Source organism: Dipodomys merriami, unplaced genomic scaffold, assembly GCF_024711535.1.
Source record: "Dipodomys merriami isolate MVZ:Mamm:240054 unplaced genomic scaffold, mDipMer1.0.p SCAF_96, whole genome shotgun sequence".
In the NCBI taxonomy this organism is placed as follows: domain Eukaryota; kingdom Metazoa; phylum Chordata; class Mammalia; order Rodentia; family Heteromyidae; genus Dipodomys; species Dipodomys merriami.
The window spans coordinates 2,024,505-2,048,138 of record NW_027206579.1 but is presented as its reverse complement, the minus strand read 5'-3'; positions in this window follow the sequence as shown (position 1 = coordinate 2,048,138).

Genomic DNA, 23,634 nt, shown 5'->3' with positions numbered 1-23,634 from the left:
TAAACCTAAGCTTAAGCCTAAACCTAACAGTGAGAGCACTGTCACCCTAACCCTAACACTAACAGAAACGCTAACTCTAACCCTAAACCTCACCCTCACCCTAACCCTCACCCTAACCCTAACCCTAACACTAACCCTAAACCTCACCTTAACCCTAACCCTAAATCTCACCCTCAGCCTCACCTTCACTCTAAACTTAACCTTAACCATAACACTAACAATATCCCTCACTCTAACCCTAACCCTAACCCTCACCCTAAACCTAACCCTCACCCTCACAGTAAACCTAACCCTAACACTCACCCTAACCCTAATCCTAACCCTAATCCTAAACCTCGCCATAATGCTAACTCTAAACCTCACCCTCAACCTTGCCCTCAGCCTAACCCTAATCCTAACCCTAAACCTCATCCTAACCCTCAAACTAACCCTAACGCTAACACTCACCCTAAACCTAACCCTTGCCCTCACCCTCACCCTCAGCCTAAACTTATGCCTAAGCCTAACCCTAACCATAACCCTCACACTCACCCTAACCCTAACCCTTATTCTAACACTAACCCTAACCCTAACCCTAAAATTCACCATAACGCTCTCCCTAACCCTAACTCTAAACCTCACCCTAAACCTAACCCGAACTCTAACCATAACCCTAAACGTAAACCTCACCCTAACTCTAACCCTAAACCTCACCCTCACCCTCACCTTAACCATAAGCCTAACCGTAACCCTAAAAATAACCCTAACCCTAACACTAATCCTAACCCTAACCATAACTCTCACCCTAACCCTAACCCTCACCCTAACACTTACCCTCACCCTAAAACTAACCCTAATCCTAACACTAACCCTCACACTAACATTAACCATCACCTTAACCCTAAACCTCAACCTAACACTATCCCTAACCCTCACCCTCACCCTAGCCCTCACCCTAACCCTAATATTAATACTCAATCTAACCCTCACCCTCACCCTAACCCAAAATCTAATCCTCACCCTAACCCTCACCCTAACCCTAGCCCTCACCTTTACCCTTACGGTCACCCTCACCCTAACCCTAACCCTAACCCTATCCCTCATCCTAAAACTCAGCCTAACAATAACCCTAACCATCACGCTAACCCTAACCATCAACCTCACCCTCAGCCTAAGCCTAAACCTAAGCCTAAGCCTAACCCTAACCCTCACCCTAGCACTCACCCTAACCCTAATCCTAAACCTAACCCTCAGCCTAACCCTAAACCTAAACCTAACAATAACCCTAACCCTTACCCTAACCCTCATTCTAACCATAACCCTCACCCTAACCCTAACCCTCACCCTTATACTTACCCTCACCCTAACACTAACCCTAACCCTAAAACTAACCCTCACACTAACCCTAATCATCACCGTAACCCTAACACGCACCCTAACCCTAACTTTAACCCTTACACTCACCCTAGCCCTCACCCTAACCATAATTATCATACTCACCCTAAACCTCACACTAACCCTAAAACTATCCTTAATCTAAAACACACCCTCAACCTAACCCTAACTCTAACCCTCACCCATGCCCTAACCCTCACATTTACCATAATCCGCATTCTCAGCCTAACCCGCAACTTTACCCTTACTGTCACCCTCACCCTAACCTTCACACTAACCCTAACACTCATCCTAACCCTCACCCTGACTGTAACCCTAAGCATCACCCTAACTCTAACCCTCACCCACACATTAACCCTAACCCTCACCCTCACCCTCAGCCTAAGCCGAAGTCTAAACCTAACCCGAACACTCACCCTCATCCTAACCCTAATCCTAATCCTAACCATAACCATAACCCTCACACTAACCCTAACACTCAACCTAACCCTAACCCTAACCCTGACCCTAACACTAACTGTAACACTAAACCTCACCCTGACCCTAACCCTAACCCTGAAGCTCACCCTAACCCTAACCCTAAACCTCACCCTCACACTAGCCATCACCCTAAACCTAATCCTAAACTTAACCCTCATCATAACCCTCACCCTAACCCTAATCCTAACCCTCACCATAACCCTAATTATCACCCACAACCTCACCCTCATCCTAACCCTAACCCTAACCCTAAACCTAATCCTAACCCACACACTCACCCTCAACGTAACCCTAATGCTAACCCTAACCCTAACTCTAACCCTCACCGTCAGCCTCACCCTCAGCCTAACCCTATGTGTAAGCCTAACCCTAAACCTAACCCTCACACTCACCCTCACCCTAACCCTAATCCTAACACTAATCCTAACCCTAAAGCTAACCCTCCCCCTAACCCTCCCCCTAACGCTAACTCTAACCCTAAACCTCACACTCACCCTAACCCTAATCTTAACCCTAACCCTAAACCTCACCCTAACCCTAACCCTAAACCCCAGCCTTACCGTCACCCTCACCCTGACCGTAACACTAACCCTAACACTAACAATAACACTAATCCAAACCCTAAACCTAACCCTAACACTAATCCTATCCCTAACCCTCACCCTCAGCCTCACCCTCACTGCAAATGTAACCATAAACTTAACACTAATAATAATCCTAACACTAACCCTAATCCTAACCCTAACCCTCTTCTTGACCCTAACCCTCACAGTAATTCTAGCCCTCATCCTCAGCATAAACCTAACCCTCATCCTAACCCAACCTCATCCTAACCCGAACCCTAAACTTCACCCTAACACTAAACCTATCCCACCCCCCCACTTAGTCCTCACCCTAACCCTAATCCTAACCCTAATCCTCATCCTAACACTAACCCTAACCCTAACCCTAATCCTCACACTAACCCTAATCCTAACTTTAACCCTCAACCTAACTCTAACCCTCACCATCACTGTAACTTGAACCCTAGACCTCACCCAAACTCTAAACTTAACCCGAACCCTAACCCTCAACCTAACGCTAACCCTAACCCAAACGCTAACCCTAACCCTCACCCTTACCCTCACCCTCAGCTTAACCCTTAGCCTAACCCTAACCCTAAGCATAAACCAAAGACTCAGCCTAACACTAACCCTAATCCTAATCCTAACACTAACCCTAACACTCACCCTCATCCTAACCCTCAACCTAATCCTAAAACTAACCCTAACCCTAACCCTCACACTAACTCTTACCCTAAACCTAACTCTAACACTCAATCTCACCCTCACCCTCATCCTAACTCTAACCCAAACCCTAAACCTCATCCTAACCCTAACCCGGATCCTCACCCTCACCCTCACGGTAAATCTAACCCTAACCCTAACAATAACACTAAACCTAACCCTAAACCTAACACTCACCCTCACCATAACCCTAACCCTAACCCTAAACCTCACACTAACCATCAACCTAGCGCTCAACCTAACCATAAACCTCACCCTAACCCTGACCCTAACCCTAACCCTAACACTCACCCTCACACTCGGCCTAAGCCTAAGCCTAAACCTAAGCTTAAGCCTAACTCTAATCCTCACACTAACCCTCACCCTAACCCTAACACTAACAATAACACTAATTCTAACCCTAAACCGCACCCTCACACTAACCCTAACTCTAACATTAACCCTAAACATAAACCTCACCCTCAACCTAACCCTAACCCTCACCCTCACCGTAACTGTAACCCTAACCCTAACCCCAACAATAACCCTATACCTAACCCTAATCATCATTCTAGCCATAAAACTCACCCTAAAGCTAACCCTCACCCTAACACTTACCCTCACCGTAACACTAACCCTAACCCTAACACTAATCCTAACAATAACCCTAATCGTCACCGTAAACCTAAACCTCAACCTAACCCTGACCCTCACCCTCATCCTAGCCCTAACCCTAACCCGAATCCTCACCTAAACCCTAAACCTCAGACTAACCCTAAAACTAATCCTCAATCTTAACCTCACCCTCACCCTAACCAGAACCCTAACCCTCAACCTAAACCTAACCCTGACCATTACCGTAATCCTCACTCTCAGCCTAACCTTAACCTTTACCCTTACCGTAAACCTCACCCTAACACTCACCCTAACCCTAACCCTCACCCTGATTGTAACCCTAAGCATCACCCTAACCCTAACCCTCACCCTCACACACAGCCTCAGCCTAACCCTAACCCTAACCCTAACCATAACCCTAACCCTAACCCTAGCCCTCACCCTAACCCTAATCCTAACCCTATCCCCAATCCTAACCCTAAACCTAACCCTAACACTAAACATCACCCTAAACCTAATCCTCATCCCCACCCTCACTCTCAGCCTAACCCTAAGCCTAAGCCTAACCCTAACCCTAACCCTCACACTCACCCTCAACATAACCCTAATCCTCAACCTAAACCTAACCCTAACAATAAACCTCAACCTAACCCTCACTCTAACCCTAACCCTCACCCTAACACCCTCACCCTAAAACTAACCCTAACCCTAACACTAATCCTCACACTAACCCTAATCATCACCCTAAACCTAAACCTCACCCTAACCCTAACCCTCACCCTCACCCTAACCCTTACCCTCACCCTCACCCTAAACCTCAGGCTAACCCTTAAACTAATCCTCAATCTTAACCTCACCCTCCCCCAACCCAAACCATAACCCTAAACCTAAACCTAATCTTCACCCTTACGTTAATTCTCACTCTCAGCCTAACCTTCACCTTTACCCTGACCGTCAACCTCACCCTAACACTCACCCTAACCCTAAACCTCATCTTAACCCTCACCCTGAATGTAACCCTAAGCATCACCCTAACCCTAACCCTCACCCTCACACACAGCCTTAGCCTAACCTTAACCATAAGCCTAAACCTAACCCGAACCCTCACCCTCACCCTAGCCCTCACCCTAAACCTAATCCTTACCCTAACCCTAAACCTAACGCTAACCCTAACCATCACCCTAAACCTAATCCTCATCCCCACCCTCACTCTCAGCCTAACCCTAAGCCTTAGCCTAACCCTAACCCTAACCCTCACACTCACCCTCACCATAACCCTAATCCTCAAAGTAACCCTAACCCTAACAATAAACCTCAACCTAACCCTCAACCTAACCCTAACCCTAACACTAACCCTAAACCTAACCCTTACCCTAAACCTTCCCCTAAACCTTACTCTAACCCTAAACTTCACCCTCAACCTAAACCTCAACCTAACACTAAACCAAACCCTCACCCTAACCCTCACTGTAACTCTAACCCTAACCATAACACTAACCCTAAATTTAACCTTAACCCTAACGCTCACCCTCACCGTAATCCTAACCCTAACCCAAGCCCCCATCCTAACCTTAACCGTAACCTTAACCCTAAAACTCACCCTAAACTTAACCCTAAACCTCACCCTCAGCCTCAGCCTCACTGCAAACTTAACCTTAACCATAACACTACCAATAACCCTAACCCTAATCCTAACCCTCACCCTCACACTAACCCTAACACGAACCCTCACCCTAACCCTAACCCTCACACTCAAAGTAGCCCTAAACCTAACCCTCACCCTAACCCTAACCCTAACCCTAATCATAAACCTCGCCATAATGCTAACTCTACAACTCACCCTCACCCATTCCCTCAACCTAACCCTAATCCTAACCCTAAACCTCATCCTAACCCTCACCCTCACCCTAACCCTAACCCTAACCCTCACCCTAACCCTCCCCCTCCCCCTCCCCCTCAGCCTAAACCTAAACCTATGCCTAACCCTAACACTAACCGTCACACTCACCCAAACCCTAATCCTAACACTAACACTAACCCTAACCCTAACCCTCCCCCTAACCCTCCCCCTAACCCTCCCCCTAACCGTAACTCTAAACCTGAACCTTACCCTCAACCTAAAACTAACTCTAACCATAACCGTAAACCTAAACCTCAGCCTAACCGTAACCCTGATCCTGACCCTCAACTTCACCGTAACAATAAGCCAAACCCTAACCTTAAAAATAACACTAACCCTAACACTAATCCTAACAGAAACCATAACTCTCACCCTAACCCTAACCCTCACCCTAACACTTACCCTCAACCTAAAACTAACCCTAATGCTAACACTAATCCTCACACTAACCCTAACCATCACCTTAACCCTAAACCTCAACCTAACCCTATCCCTAACCCTCACCCTCACCCCAGCCCTCACCCTAACGCTACCCCTAACCCTCACCCTAAACCTCAAACTAATCCTAAGACTAATATTCAATCTAACCCTCACCCTCACCCTAACCCTAACCCTTATCCTCACGCTAACACTCACCCTAACCCTAACCCTCACATTTACCCTTACTGTCACCCTCACTATAACCCTCACCCTAACCCTAACCCTCATCCGAACCCGCAGAATAACCATAACCCTAACCATCATGCTAACGCTAACCTTCAAACTCACCCTCAGATTCAACTTAAACCGAAGTCTAAGCCTAACCCTAAACATCACCCTCACACTAGCCCTCACCCTAACCCTAATCCTAACCCTAATCCTCATCCTAACACTAACCCTAACCCTAACCCTAACCCTCACACTAACCCTAATCCTAACCCTAACCCTCAACCTAACCCTAACCCTCTCCATCACTGTAACCTGAACCCTAAACCTCACCCAAACCCCAGCCTAACCTTCACATTAAGCCTTATTGTCAACCTCACCCTAACCCTCACCATAACCTTATCCCTCATCCTAACCCTCACCCGGACTGTAAACCTAAGCATCACCCTAACCTTAACGCTCACCCTAACCCACAGCCTCAGCCTAACCCTAACCCTAAGCCTAAACCTAACCCGAACCCTCACCCTCAACCTAGCCCTCACCCTAACCCTAATCCTAACCCTAACCCAAATCCTAACCCTAAACCTAACACTAACCTTAACCATCACCCTAAATCTAATCCTCACCCCACCCTCACTCTCAGCCTAACCCTAAGCCTAAGCCTAACCCTCACCCTAACCCTCACCCTCACCCTCACCATAACTCGAATCCTCAACCTAACCCTAACCCTAAACCTAACCCTCAAACTAACCCTCACCCTAACCGTAAACCTAACACTAACCCTAACCGTAACCCTCACCCTAACTCTCCTCCTAACCCTAAATCTAAACCTAAACCTCACCCTCAACCTAAACCTAACTCTAACCATAACCCTAAACCTAAACCTCACCGTAAACCTAACCCAAACCCTCACCCTCACCCTCACCCTCACCATAACCATAACCATAACCCTAACCCTAAAATAACCCTAATCCAAATAATAATCATAACCCTAACCATAACTCTCACCCTAACACTCACCCTCATCTTAACACTTACCCTCACCCTGAAACGAAACCTAATCCTAACACTAACCCTCACACTAACCCTAACCATCACCTTAACCCTAAACCTCAACCTAACCCTATCAATAACCCTCAACCTCACCCTAGCCCTCACCCTAACCCTACCCCTCATCCTCAGCCTAAACCTCACACAAACCCTAACACTACTACTCAATCTAACCCTCACCCTAACCCTAACCCTAATCCTCACCCTAACCCTCACCCTAAACCTAGCCCTCACCTTTAACCTTACTGTAACCCTAACCCTAACCCTAACCCTAACCCTCATCCAAAACGTCAGCCTAACCATAACCTAACCATCACGCTAAGCCTAACCCTCAACCTCACCCTCAGCCTCAGCCTAAACCTAAGCCTAAGCCTAAGCCTAACCCTAAACATCACCCTCACCCTAGCCCTCACCCTAACCCTAATCCTAACCCTAACCCTCAGCCTAACACTAACCCTAACCCACAAAATAGCCCTAACCCTAACCCTAACCCTCATTCTAACCATAAGCCTCACCCTAACCCTAACCCTCACCCTAACACTTACCCTCACCCTAACACTAACGCTAACCCTAACACTAACACTCACACTAACCCTAACCATCACCCTAACCCTAACACTCACCCTAACCCTAACCCTAACCCTCACCGTCACCCTAGCTCTCACCCTAACCCTAACTATCATCCTCACCCTAAACCTCACACTAACCCTAAAACTAATCCTTAAGCTAAACCACAAGCTCACCCTAACCCTAACTGTAACCCTCACCCTAACCCTAACCCTCACATTTACCGTAATCCTCATTCTCAACATAACCCTCAACTTTACTCATACTGTCATCCTCACACTAAACCTCACACTAACCCTAACACTCATCCTAATCCTCACCCTGACTGTAACCCTAAGCATCACCCTAAACCTAACTCTAACCCTCACCCTCACCCTAACCCTAATCCTAAACCTAACCCTAACCATAACCCTCACACTAACCCTAACACTCACCCTAACACTAACCCTAACACTAACCCTAACCCTAACCCTCACCCTTACACTAACTCTAACACTAAACCTCACTCTGACCCTAACCCTAACCCTAAAGCTCACCCTAACCCTAACCCTAAACCTCACCCTCACGCTAGCCCTCACCCTAACCCTAATCCTAACCCTAACCCTCATCATAACCCTCACCCTAACACTAATCCTTACCCTCACAATAACCCTAACCCTCACCCTCAACCTCACCCTCAGCCTAACCCTAAGCATAACCCTAAACCTAACCCTAACCCACAGGCTCAACCTCAGCGAAACTCTAATGCTAACCCTAACCCTAACTCTAACCCTAAGCCTCCCACTAACCCTAACCCTAATCCTAACCTAACACTAACCCTAACACTAAGCATCAACCTAACCCTCCCCCTAACCCTAACTCTAACCCTAAACCTCACACTCACCCTAAACCTAATCGTAATCCTATCCCTAAACCTCACCCTAACCCTAACCCTCACCCTCACCTGTCCGTAACTCTAACCCTAAAGCTAACAATAACACTAAAATTAAACCTAAACCTAACACTAACACTAATCCTATCCCTAACTCTCACACTCAGCCTCACCCTCACTGCAAATGAAACCATAACCTTAACACTAACAATAATCCTAACACTAACCCTAATCCTAAACATCACACTCACCCTAACCCTCATTCTAACCCTAACCCTCACGGAAACTCTAACCCTCACACTCACCATAACCCTAACCCTCATCCTAACCCTCACCCTGACCCTAACCCTCACCCTAAACCTCACCCTAACGCTAACTCTAACCCTCATCCTTAGCCTAGCCCTCACCCTAACGCTAATCCTAACCCTAATCCTCATCCTAACACTAACCCTAACCCTAACCCTAATCCTAACCCTAACCCTCAACCTAACCCTAACACTCACCATCACTGTAACCTGAACCCTAACCCTAACCCAAACCCTAAACTTAACCCGAACCCTAACTCTCACCCTAAAGATAACCCTAACCCCCACCCTAACCCTAATCCTCACCCTTACACTCACCCTCAGCTTAAACCTTAGCCTAACCCTAACCCTAAGTCTAACCCAAACACTCACCCTAACACTAACCCTAATCCTAATCGTAACCCTAACCCTAAACCTCACCCTCATCCTAACCCTAAATCTAACACTAACCCTAACCCTCACACTAACTCTCACCCTAACCCTAACTCTAACACTAAATCCCACCCTCAACTTCACCCAAACCCTAACCCTAACCCTAAACCTCATCCTAACCCTAAACCTAATCGTGCCCCTAACCTAACCCTAACCCTCACCCTAACTATAACCCTAACCCTAAACCTAAACCTAACCCTCACCCTAACCCTAACTGTAACCCTATCCCTAAACATAAACCTCACCCTAAACCTAACCCTAACCCTCACCCTCACCATAACTGTAACCCTAACCCTAACCCTAACAATAACCCTAAACCTAACCCTAACCCTCATTCTAACCATAACCCTCACCTAACTCTAACCCTCACCCTAACACTTACCCTCACCTTAACACTAACCCTAACAATAACAATAATCCTCAAACTAATCCTAATTGTCACCCTAACCCTAAACCTCACCCTCACACTAACCCTCACCCTCACCCTCACCCTAGCCCTCACCCTAACCCTAACCCTCATCCTCACCCTAAACCTCACACAAACCCTAAAACTAATCCTCAATCTTAACATCACCCTCACCCTAACCCTAATCCTAACCCCCAACATAACCCTAACCCTCACCCTTAATGTAATCCTCACTCTCGGCCTAAACTTCAACTTTTTCCTTACCTTAACCCTCACACTAACACTCACCCTAACCCTAACCCTCATCCTAACCTTCACCCGGACTGTAACCCTAAGCATCACCCTAACCCTTACCCTCACCCTCACCAACAGCCTCATCCTAACCTTCACCCGGACCGTAACCCTAAGCATCACCCTAACCCTGACCCTAACCCACACCCAGAGCCTCAGCCTAACCCTAACCCTAAGCCTAAACCTAACCCTAACCCTCACTCTCAACCTAAACCTAATCCTAACCCTAACCCTAATCCTAACCCTAAAAATAACCCTAACCCTAACCATCACACTAAACCTAATCATCATCCCAACCCTCACTCTCAGCCTAACCCTAAGTCTAAGAATACCCCAAACCCTAACCATCACACTCACCCTCACCATAACCCTAATCCTCAACCTAACCCTAACCCTAACCCTAAACCTCAACCTAACCCTCACCAGAAACCTAAACCTAACACTAACCCTATCCCTAACCCTCACCCTTACCCTCGCCCTAAACCTAACTCTAACGAAAAACCTCACACTCACCCTAAATCTAACCCTAACCCTCAACCTCACCCTCACCCTCAACCTCACCGTTAATCTAACCCTAACCCTAACAATAACCGTTACCCTAACCCTAACCCTAATGCTCACCCTAACCATAACCCTAAACCTAACCAAAGCCTCACCCTAACCCTAACCCTAACCCTCACCCTTACCCTAACCCTAAACCTCAGCCTCAGCCTCACCCTCACTGTGAACTTAACTTTAACCATAACACTAACAATAACCCTAACCCTAATCCTAACACTCACCCTCATACTAAACATCACCCTAACCCTAAACCTAAGCCTAAGCCTAATCCTCGCCCTAATGCTAACTCTAAACCTCACCATCACCCTTGCCCTCATCCTAACCCTAATCCTAACTCTAAACCTCATCCTAAACCTCAACCTACCCCTAACTCTAACCCTCACCCTAACTCTAACCCTCACCTTCAGCCTCACCCTCAGCCAAACCCTATGTGTAAGCCTAACCCTAAACATAACCCTCACACTCACCCTCACCCTAACCCTCCTCTAACCCTAAATCTAAACCTAAACCTCACCCTCAACCTAACCCTAACTCTAACCATAACCCTAAACCTAAACCTCAACCTAACCCTAACCTTAACCCTCACCCTCACAGTAACCATAACCCTAACCCTAATCCTAAAATAACCCTAATCCTAATACTAATCCTAACCCTAAACATAACTCTCACCCTAACACTCACCCTCACCCTAACACATACCCTCACCCAAAAATGAACCCTAATCCTAACACTAACCCTCACACTAACCCTAACCATCAACTTAACCCTAAACCTCAAACTAATCCTATCCCTAATCCTCACCCTAACCATTGCCCTCACCCTAACGCTACCTCTCATGCTCACCCTAAACCTCACACTAACCCTAACACGAATACTCAATCTAACCCTCACCCTAACCCTAACACTAATCCTCACCCTAACACTCACCCTAAACCTAATCCTCAATTTTAACCTTACTGTCACCCTCACCCTATCCCTAACCCTAAACTTAACCCTCATCCTAACCCTCAGCCTAACCATAACCTAACCATCACGCTAACTCTAAAACTCAACCTCAACCTCAGCCTCAGCCCTAACCTAAGCCTAAGCCTATCCCTAACCCTAACCCTCACCATCACCCTAGCCCTCACCCTAACCCTAATCCTAACCCTAACCCTTATCCTAAACCTAACCCTAACCCAAACAATAACCCTAACCCTAACTCTAACCCTCATTCTAACCATAAGCCTCACCCTAACCCTAACCCTCACCCTAACACTTACCCTCACCCTAACACTAACGCTAACCCTAACACAAACCCTCACACTAACACTAACCCTCACACTAACCCTAACACTCACTCTAACCCTAACACTCTCCTTAACCCTAAACCTAACCCTCACCCTCACCCTAGACCTCACCCTAAACCTAATCCTAACCCTAAACCTAATCGTAACCTAACCCTAACCCTAACCATCACCCTAAACCTAATCCTCATCCCGACACTCACCCTCAGCCTAACCCTAAGCCTAAGCCTCAGCCTAACCCTAACCCTCACCCTCACCCTCACCAAAACCCTAATCCTAAACCTAACCCCAACCCTAAACTACAACCTAACCCTTACGCTAACCCTAACCCTAACCCTCCCCCTCTCCCTCACCGTAACCATAAACCTAACCCTAAACCTAAAAATAACACTAACCCAAATACTAATCTTTACACTAACTATAACTCTCACCCTAACCCTAACCCTCACCATAACACTTAACCTCACCCTAAAACTAACCCTAATCCTAACGCTAACCCTCACACTTAACCCTAAACCTCAACCTAACCCTATCCCTAACCCTCACCCTCACCTTAGCCCTCATCCTAACCTTACCCCTCATCCTCACTCTAAACCTCACACTAACCCTAATACTAATACTCAGTCTAACCCTCACCCTCACCTTAACCCTAACCCTAATCCTCACCCTAACCCTAACCCTCACCCTAAAACTTACCCAAAACCTAACACTAACCCTAACCCTAACAATAAACCTCACACTAACCCTAACACTCACCCTAACCCTAACACTCACCCAAAACTTAAACCTAAACCTCACCCCCACCCTAGCCCTCACCCAACCTTAACTATCATCCTCACCCTAAACCTCAAAATAACACTCAAACTTATCCTCAATCTAAACCACAACCTCACCCTAACCCTAACACTAACCCTCACTCTAACCCTAACCCTCACATTTACAGTAATCCTCATTCTCAGCCTAACCCTCAAATTTACACTTACTATCACCCTCACGCTAACCCTCATCCTAACCCTCACCCTGACCATAACCCTAAGCATCACCCTAACTCTAACCCTCACTCACACGCTCACCATAACCCTAACCCTCACAGTAACACTAACTCTAAACGTAAACATAACACTCAGCCTAACCCTAACCCTCATCCTCACACTCACCCTCAGCCTAACCCTAAGCATAACCGTAATCCTCACACTCACCCTCACCCTAACATTAATCCTAATCCTAACCATAAGCATAACCCTAATCCTAACCCTAACACTCACCCTATCCCTAACCCTAACACTAACCCTAACCCTAACCCTCACCCTAACACTAACTCTAACACTAAACCTCACCCTCACCCTAATCCTAACCCTAAAGCTCACCCTAACCCTAACCCTAAACCTCACCCTCATGCTAGCCCCCACCCTAACACTAATCCTAACTCTAACCCTCATCCTAACCCTCAACCTAACCCTAATCCTAACCCTCACCCTAACCCTAAACCTCACCCTCAACCTCACCCTCAGCCTAACACTAAGCCTAACCCTAAACCTAACCCTAACGCACACACTCACCCTCAACCTTACACTAATCCTAACCCTAACCCTAACTCTAACCTTAACACTCATACTAACCCTCACCCTAACCCTAACCTAACACTAACCCTAAACCGAACCCTAACATTAACCCTCACCCTAAGCCTAAATCTAACCCTAAACCTCACCCTCACCCTAACCCTAACTCTAACCCTAATCCTAACCCTGAACCTCAACCTAAACCTAACCCTAACCCGCACCCTAACTATAAATTTCACCGTAACCCCAACCCTCACCCTAACACTTACCCTCACCCTAACACTAACCCTAAGCCTAACACTAACCCTCAAACTAACCCTAAACCTCACCCTAAGCCTAAACCTCAGCCTAACCCTAACACTAACCCTAACCCTCAACCTCACCCTAGATCTCACCCTAAAACTAATTCTAACCCTTACACTCACATAACCCTAACACTCATCCTCAAACTAAACCTCACACTAACCCTAACCCTAATCTGCAATGTAACCCTCAGCCTCACCATAATCCATAACCCACAACCTTGCCCTAACCCTCACCCTAACTGTAACCCTCACCCTTATCTTAACCCTCAACCTCAGCCTAACCCTCAAATTTAATCTTACCATCACCCTCAAACTAACCCTCACCCAATCCCTAAACCTCATCCTAACTTTCAAGCTAACCTTAACCCTAACCACCACCCTAAACCTAACCCTCACCCTCACCCTCACACTAGCCCTCACCCTAATCCTAATCCTAAACCTAAGCATCATCCTAAACCTCACTCTAACACTAACCCTAACCATCACCCTAACACTAACCCTCACCCTCAACCTCACCATCAGCCTAAATCTATTCCTAAACCTAATCCTAACCCTAAACCTGAACGTCAAACTAACCCTCAACCTAACCCTAACCCTAAGACTAAGCCTAACCTTAACCCTAACCCTAACCCTGCCCCTATCCCTAACACTAACCCTAACCCTAACCCTAACCCTAACACCAACACTCACACATATTCTAACCCTAAACTTCACCTTAACCCTAACCTTAACTCTCACCCTCACCCTCACCCTAACCCTCACCCTAATCCTAACCCTAAGCCTAAGCCAAACCCTAACACTAACCCTCACATTCACAGTCACCCTAACCCTAATCCTAACCCTAACTCTATCCCTAAACCTCAACCTAACCCTCACATTCACCCTAAGGCTAACACTAACCCTAAACCTAACCCTCACCCTAACCCTAAACCTCACCCTAACCCTAATCATAACCCTAATTCCCATCCCCACCCTCACCCTCAGCCTAACCATAAGCCTAAACCTAAGCCTAACCCTAACACTTACCCTAACTCTAACCCTAAAGCTCACCCTCACCCTAACCCTAACTCTAACCCTAAACCTAAACCTCACCCTAACCCTAACCCTAACCCTCACCCGCACCCTCACCCTCACCTTAACTCTAACCCTAACCATAACAATAACACTAACCCTAACCCTAACCATCACTCTAATCCTAATCCTCACACCCACCCTCACCCTAAGGTTACCCAGAGCCTAAGCCTAACCCTTACCCTAACGTTCACCCTCACCCTAACCCTAATCCTAACACTAACCCTATCCTTAAACCTCAACCTAACCCTTTCCCTCACCCTCAAGCTCGGCCTAAGCCTAAGCCTAAGCATTACCGAACTCTAACCCTCACCCTAACCCTCACCCTAACCCTAAACCTAACACTAACCCTAACTCTAACCCTAAACCTCACCCTCACACTAAGCCTAACTCTAACCCTAACCTTAAACTAAACCTCACCCGCACCCTAACCCGAACCCTCACCCTCACTCTCACCGTAACCGTAACCCTAAACATAACCGTGACAATAACCCTAACCCTAAGCCTAAACCTCACCCTAACCATACCCCTCAACATAAACCTAACCCTCAATCTAACCCTCACCCTCATCCTAACCCTAACCCTAACACTCACCCTAACCCTCACCCTAAACCTAATCATCACCCTTACCGTAAACCTCACCCTAACATTAACCTTCACCTTTACACTTACTGTCACCCTCACCCTAACCCTAACCCTCATCCTTACTCTAACCCTAAACGTAACCCTAACCATCACCTTAACCCTAAACCTCACCCTCAACCTCCGCCTCAGACTAACCCTAATCCTAAACCTAACCCTCATCCTAACCCTCAAGGTAACTATAACACTCACCATCTCTTTAAACCTAATCCTCATCTCCACCCTCACCATCAGCCTAAACCTAAGCCTAAGCCTAAACCTAAACCTAACCCTGACCATAACTCTAAACCTAACCCTAACACTAACACTAACTCTAAACCTAAAACTCACCCTCACCCTAAACCAAACCCTAACCCTAACCCTAAGCCTAGCCCTAACCCTAACACTCACACTCACTCTCAACCCAAACCTAATCCTAAACCTAACCCTATCCCTAAACCTAACCCTCACACTAACCCTCAACCTAAGCCTAACTGTAACCCTAAACCTCACCCTCACCCTCACCCTAAACGTAAACCTAAACCTAACAATAACAATAACTCTAACACTAACCCTAACCCTTACCCGAACACTTAACCTCACCCTAACCCTAACCCTAACCCTCACCTTCACCCTAGCCTTCACCCTAAACCTAATTCTAACCCTTTCCCTCACCCTAAACCTAACCCTCATCCTCAATCTAACCCTCACCCTCAACCTAACATCTAACCCTCACCCTTACCCTAACCCTAACCCTCAACCTTAACTTAACCCTCATAGTTAGCCTAACCCTCAACTTTACCCTTACCATCACCCTCACCCTAACCCTCACCCTATCCCTAAACCTCAGGCTAAACTTCAACCTAACCATCGCCCTAAACATCTCCCTAAACCTAACCCTCACCCTCAACCTCACCCTCAGCCTAACCCTAAGCCTAAGCCTAAGCCTAACCCTAGCCCTCACACTCAACCTAGCCCTCACCCTAACCGTAATTCTAACCCTAACCCTCATCCTAACCCCCACCCTAATCCTAACCCTAACCATCACCCAAACCCTTATCCTCACCCCCACCATCACCCTCAGCCTAAACCTGAGCCTAAGCCTAACCCTAACCTTCACACTCACCCTCACCCTAACCCTAATCCTAAAACAAACACTAACCCTAAACCTAAACCTCAACCTAACACTCCCCCTAACCCTAACCCTCCCACTAACCCTCCCCCTAACCCTAACTCTAACCCTAAACCTCACCCTCACACTAACCCTAATCCTCACCCTAACCCTAAACCTCACCCTAACCCTAAACTTAACCCTCACCCTCACCTTCACCATAACTCTAAATCTAACCTTAACAATAACACTAATCCTAACCCTAAATCTAAACCTAACCCTAATCCTAACCCTAACCCTAAACCTCAGCCTCACCATCACTGCAAAGGTAACCTTAACCATAACACTAACAATAACCATAACCCTGATCCTAACCCTCAACCTCACCCTAACCCTAATCCTAACCCTAAACCTCACCCTAACCATAACCCTCAGCCTCACCTTAACCATAACCCAAATCCTAACCTTCACCCTAAACCTAATCCTCACCCTCACCATAACCCTAACCCTTACACCTACCTTCAACCTCAGCCTAACCCTACGCCTAAGCCTAATCCTAACCCTAACCCTCACACTTACCCTAACTCTAACACTAATCCTAACACTAAGCCTTTCCCTAAACCTCAAACTAACCCTCACCCTCACCATAAGACTAACAATAACCCTAACCCTAACCCTCGCCCTAACCCTTCCAATAACCCTAACTCTAACCCTAAACCTCTGCCTCATTGTAAGCATAACCCTAACCCTAAAACCCTAACTCTAACCCTAACCCTCACCCTCACACTTTCGCTTGGCCTAAGCCTAAGCCTAAGCCTAAGACTAATCCTGACCCTCACACTCACCCTCACCCTAACCCTAACCATAATACTAACCCTAACCCTAACTCTCACACTAACCCTCACCCTAATGCTAACTCTAATTCTAAACCTCACCCTCACCCTAACCCTAACCCTCCCCCTCCCCCTCACCCTCTGACTAACATTAAGCCTAACCCTAACACCAACCCTAACACTAACACTAACCCAAAACCTCAACATAACCCTAACCCAAACCCTCACCCTCACCCTAGCCAATACTCAAACCCTAAGCCAAAGCCTAACCCTCAACCCAACCCTCACTCTAACCCTAACCTTAACACTCACCCTAACCCTAACCCTCACACTCACCCTCACCTTAACCCTAAGCCTAATCCTAACCTTAACACTAAGCCTCACCCCCATACTAAACCTCACACTAACCCTAACCCTAACCCTAACCCTCAACTTCACCCTGGCCTCACCCAAAGCCTAACCCTCATCCTCACCCTTAACCTCACACTAAACCTAACACTAACCCTCAGTCTAACCCTAACCCTCACCCTAACCCTAATCCGAACACTCACCCTTAACATAACCCTCACACTCAGCCTAACCCTCACCTTTACTCTTACTGTCACACTCATTCTAACCCTCACCCTAATCCTAACCCACATCCTTACCCCCACCCTAACCGTAATCCTAACCATCACCCTAAACCTAATGCTTACCCTCACCTTCAGCCTCAGCCTAACCCTAATCCTAAACCTAACCCTAAACTTCCCACTCATCCTAGCCCTCAACCCTAAACCTAATCCTAACCCTAAGCTTCATGCTAACTCTCAACCTAACCATAACCGGAAATATCACTCTAAACCTAATCCTCATCCCCAACCTCACCCTCAGCCTAACCCTAAGCCTAAGCCTAAACCTAACCCTAATCCTCACACTAACCCTCACCCTAATCCTAATCCTAACCCTAACCCTAACCCTAACCCTATACCTCAACCTCAACCTAACCCTAACCCTAAACTTAACCCTCACCTTCACCTTAGTCCACACCCTAAACCTCACCCCCAACTTAACCCTCACCCGCACCATAACCCGAACCCTAAATCTCACCATAACCCTACCCCTAACCCTAACCCTAAAGCTCGCCCTAACCCTAACCCTAACACTCCCCCTCACCATAGCCCTCACCATAATCCAAATTGTAACACTAACCCTCATCCTAACCTTCACCCTAATCCTAACCCTAACCCTCACCCTAACCCTAAAACTAATTCTAACCCTCAACCAAACCTTAACCCTGACCCTCACCATAACTCTAACCCTAACCCTCACCCTAACCCTAAACCTAACCCAAAACCTAAACCTCACCATAACCCTAACATTAACCCTCACCCTCTCCCTTGACCTCATCCTAACCCTAATTCTAACCCTAACCCTCATGCTAACCCTCACCCTAACCCTAACCCTCACCCTAAACCTCGCCCTAATCTTAACTCTCAACCTAACCCAAAACCTAAACCTCACCCTAACCCTAACCCTAACCCTCATCAGCATGCTAGCCCTCACACTAAACCTAATCCTAAACCTAACCCTCATTCTAACCCTTACCCTAAACCTAACCCTAACCCTCACTCTAACCCTAACCCTCACCTTCACCCTCAGCCTAACCCTAAACTTAACCCTAAACCTAACCATAACCCTCACACTCACCCTCACACAAACCCTAATTCTAAACCTAAACCTATACCTAACACTAACCCTCAACCTAACCCTCATCCTAACCCTAACCCTAACACAAACGCTAACGATCACCCTAAACCTAAACCTCACCCTAACCCTAACCCTAATCCTCAACTTCAACCTAGCCCTCACCCTAACCGTAACCCTCATCCTCACCCTAAACCTCACACTAACCCTAACACTAATCCTCAATCTAACACTCACCCTCAAGCTCACCCTAACCCTAATCCTCACCTTAACATTAACTATAACCCTAAACCTCTCCCTCACCCTCACCCTAACACTCCCCCTCCCCCTCCCCCTCAGCCTATCCCTAAGCCTAACCCTAACCCTAACCCTAACCCTCAAACTCACCCTCACACTAACCCTAATCCTAATCCTAACCCTAAACCTAACCCTCACCCTAAACTTAACCCTCACCCTAACCCTAACCCTAACACTAACCCTAACACTAAACCTAACCCTATCACTCACACTAACCATAACTGTAATGTTGAACCTCCCCCTCCCCCTCCCCCTTACCCTAACACTAAACATCACCCTCACCTTAGCCCTCACACTAAACCTAATCCTAACCTTAACCCTCATCCTAACCCTCCCCCTAACCTTAAACCTAACCCCCAACCTAACCCTAGCATTCACCCTTAACCTTACCATTAGCCTAACCCTAAATCTAATCCTAAGCCACACACTCTTCCTCAACCTAACCCTAACTCTAACACTTACCCTAACCCTAACCCTCACCATCAAACTCACCCTTAGCCTAACCCTAAGCCTAAACCTATACATAACCCTAACCCACACACTCACCATCACCCTAACCCTAATACTAACCCTAACTCTAACCCTAACCCTCACATTCACTGTGAGTAACCCTAACCCAAACCCTAACAATAACCCTAAACCTAACTCTAACACTCACCCTAACCCTAACGCTCTCGCTAACACTTACCCTCACCCTTACAATAACCCTAACCCTAACATTAACCCTCACATTAATCTTAACCCTCAACCTAACTCTCAACCTCACCCTAACCCTAAACCTCACCCTCACTCTAGCCTTCACCCTAACCCTTATTCTAACAGTAACCCTTACCCTAACCCAAACACTAACCCTAACACTTACCCTTATCTTAACCCTCACCCACAGCCTAAACTTCACCTTTACGCTTACCATACCCTTCACCGTAACACTCAGCCTAACCCTAACCCTCATCCTAAACCTCATCCTAAACTTAACCCTACCCATCACCCTAACCCTAACCCTCACCCTCACCCTCACCCTCAGACTAACAATAAGCCTAAGCTTAAACCTAAACCTAACCCTCAACCTCACCCTAGCCCTCACCCTAACCCTAATCCTAACCCTAACCCTCATCCTAACCCTCAAACTAACCCTAACCCTAAACATCACCCAAACCCTAATCCTCACACCCAGCCTCACCCTCAGCCTAAGCCTAAGCCTAAGCCCAACCCTAAACCTAAACCTCACACTCACCGTCACCCTAACCCTAATCCTAAACCTAACCCTATCCATAACCCTTAACCTCAACCTAACCCTCACCCTATCCCTAACCCTAACACTAACCCTAACCTTACCCTCCCCCTAACCCTAATTCTAACCCTAAACCTCACACTCACCCTAACCCTAATCCTAACCCTAACCATCACCTCACCCTAACCGTAACCCTTACCTCAACTGTACCCTCACCCACAAACTCACGGTAAGTCTAACCCTAACCCTAACAATAACACTAATCCTAACCCTAAACCTAACCCTAACACTAATCCTATCCCTAACATGACCCTCAGTCTCACCCTCACTGCCAACATAAACATAACCATAACACTAACAATAATTGTAACCCTAACCCTCATCCTAATCCTCACCCTCACCCTAACCCTCATCCTACACCTAACCCTCACCCTAACCCTAACCCTCACCCTCATCATAACCCTAACCCTCATCCTAACCCTCACCCTAACCCTAACCCAAACCCTAAACCTCACCCTAACACTAACCCTAACCCTCACCCTCACCCTAACCCTAATCCTAACACTAATCCTCATCGTAACACTAACCTAACCCTAAACATAACCCTCACCCTAACTCTAATCTTAACACTAATCCTTAACCTAACCCTAACCCTCACCCTAACCCTCAGCTGAAACCAAAGCCTAACCCTAACCCTAAACCTCACCCTCACACTTGCCCTCACCATAACCCTAAATGTAACACAAAACCTAACCCTAACACTCACAGTAAACCTAACCGTACACCTGACTCTAACCCTAAACCTCACCCTCACCCTAATCCTAACCCTAACCCTAAACCTAAACTTAACCCTCACCCTCACCCTCACCCTAATGCTAACCCTAACCCTCAGACTCACCCTAACCCTAACCCTAACCCTCATCCTAACCCTAAACCTAACCATCAGCCTAATCTTCATCCTAACCCTAATCCTAACTCTAAGCCTCACCCTATCTTTAACCCTAACCCTAACCCTCAACCATACCCTAACCCTCAAACTCATCCTCAACCTCACACTCACCCTCACCCTAACCATAATCATAACCCTAACCCTCACACTAAACCTAACTCTGACACTCACCCTCACCCTATGCCTAACCCTACACCTAAGCCTAATCCTAAACATAACTCTCACTCTCACCCTCACTCTAAACCTAAACCTTATCCTAACCCTAAACCTAACCCTCACCATAACCCTAACCCTAAACCTCACCATAACCGTAAGCCTAAGCGTAACCCTAACCCTCACCCTAAACCTACCATTAACCCTAATGCTATCCCTAATGCTCACCCTCACCCTAAACTTCACTCTAACCCTTACCCTAACCCTAACCCTCACCCTAACACTAATCCTAACACTAACACAAAACCTCACCCTAACCCTCACCCTAACACTAAACCTAAACCTAACCCTCACCCTAATGCTCACCCTAACCCTCAACCTAACCCTAACCCTCACCCTCACCCTAATGCTCATGCAAAACCTTACTCTCATCCTAAACATAACACTAAACCTAACACTAACCCTCACCCTCACATAACCTAACCTGGATCCTAACCCACACGGTAACCCTCACCCTAAATTTCATGCTATCTCTAAACCTCATCTTCACCCTAAACCTCATCCTAACCCTTACCCTCACCATAACCCTAACCCTAACACTAACACTAATCCTCACCGTAACCCTAACCCTCACCCTCACCCTAACCCTCACCCTCACCTAAACCCTCAACCTAACCCTAAGCGTCAAACGCCCTAAAACTCACCCTCACCCGAACCCTACCCCTCACCCTAACCCTACCCTAACCCTCAAACTAACTCTAACCCTCACCCTAACCCTAACCCTAATCCAAAACCTCACCCTAACCCTAACCCTAACACTAATGCTAACCCTAAACCTCACTCTCACCCGAACCCTCACCCTTACCCTTATCCTCACACTAACCCTAACCCTAACCATAATTCTCACATTAATCCTAACCCTCACCCTCACCTTAAGCCTAACTGTCACCCTATCCCTAACCCTAACCCTAAACCTCACCCTAACTCTAACCCTAACCCTAATGCTATCCCTAACCCTCACCCTCACCCTAACCCTCACTCTAACCCTTACCAACACCCTAAACTTCAACCTAACGCTAACCCTAATGCTATCCCTAAAGCTCAGCCTAACCCTAACCCTCACTCTAACCCTTACCAACACCCTAACCCTCACCCTAATGCTAACCCTAAACCTAACACTATCCCTCACCCTAACCCTCACCCTAAACCTAAGCCTAAACTTCACCCTAAACCTCACCCTAAACCTTACCCTCAGCCCAATCCTAAAGCTAACCCTCAGCCTAACCCTCATCCTAACCCTAACCCTAACCCTCACCCTAACCATCACGTTAACCCTAACCCTAACACTCACATTAATCCTAACTCTCACTCTCAGCTTCAAACTCACCCTCAGCCTAACCCTAACCCTAAACCTAATCCAAACGCTAACCCTCACCCTCACCCTCACCCTAACTCTAAACCTATCCCTAACAAAAACCCTCACCCTAATCCTAACCCTATCCCTAACCCTCACCCTAAACCTTACCCTAATCCTAAAACTAACCCTCACCCTCACCCTAACCCTTAACCTCACCCTAACCCTCATCCTAACCCTAACACTTACAGTAACCCTCACCCTAAACTTAACCGTAAACCTAACCCAAAACCTAACCCTCACCCTCACACAAAACCTCACCCTCACCCTCACCCTAACCCTCACCCTCACCCTCAACCTAAACTTAACCATTACCATAAACCTCACCCTAAACCTAACTCTGACACTCACTCTAAGCC